Source organism: Pinus tabuliformis, chromosome 5_2 (genome assembly GCF_031772625.1).
Source record: "Pinus tabuliformis cultivar Carrire ecotype Pingquan chromosome 5_2, CPIR1, whole genome shotgun sequence".
Classification (NCBI taxonomy): Eukaryota; Viridiplantae; Streptophyta; class Pinopsida; order Pinales; family Pinaceae; genus Pinus; species Pinus tabuliformis.
The window spans coordinates 729,264,687-729,265,569 of NC_142306.1; the positions used below are offsets into that span (position 1 = coordinate 729,264,687).

The window sequence follows — 883 nt, forward strand, 5'->3', positions numbered from 1 at the left end:
ATCCAGTGAAAATACCCAGATATTTGTACTCTGTAAACATAAATGAAGTAGCCCTGAGGGAAATGGCGTTCTGAATCTCTGCACACTTGGGGACAACGTTTTTTAAATCACCGCCATCTTCCTCGGGTTCGTCGAGCAAAACCTCGTTATACACTCCATTATTGAGCGACGAGGCCTTCTCAGAACCCACTTTAACACGCGACACCAACAGCCATTGAAGCAGCGCGAACCCAATTCCAATAACAACAGCAACGGGTATCAGTATTTTTGACAGCAATTCGCTCAAGAGAGCACCACCCATGGTGAAACTTCCTGAAGCCAAAACTATCAGAAAACAGAAAATGAGCCTCTACGGATTCGAACCAAGGCCACACAGATGACGAAGAAAGGAAATTGAAGATGGAATTTGCTGAGCTCCCCCGTATCTATTTTTCAGCAGGGAGAAAGTTGTTTTTTTTTAATTCCATATCTCCAATCTCGCCAAATTTAAGCTTCCATTGATACGTCCAGCATGAATGAATCCTCCAGCTCGAAGAATTCGATCCCTTTCGATCTCAAGCTCTGGCTTGTGATCTCGTGACAAGTTGTATGCCTGACCCTTTCTTGAGAGGACACAACGGGAATCACCAGAATTTGCCACAATAAGCTGATTATTTTGAAAAAGTGCAACACATGTCGCGCTTCCAGAAGTTGGCCCAGAAAAATTAGCATGTGGTCCCTGTTCAAATGCCCAGTCATCTTCTTGATCTTTATCTTTGTTCTCTATGTTTCTTGGAGAAGAAGACCAAATAAATCCCTCTAATAAGCCAGTGAATTTGTTGAACTTATCCCCAAGTATAGCTAATTTCCTCCAGCCCCTTTTCCCACGCATCATCTCATCCAT

General features: G+C 43.3%; 1 pseudogene; it reads right to left on the reverse strand.

Moving 5' to 3' along the window:
* Positions 1-457: 457 nt before the first annotated feature.
* LOC149161288 (putative protein phosphatase 2C 11 pseudogene) lies at positions 458-883 on the reverse strand (annotated as a pseudogene).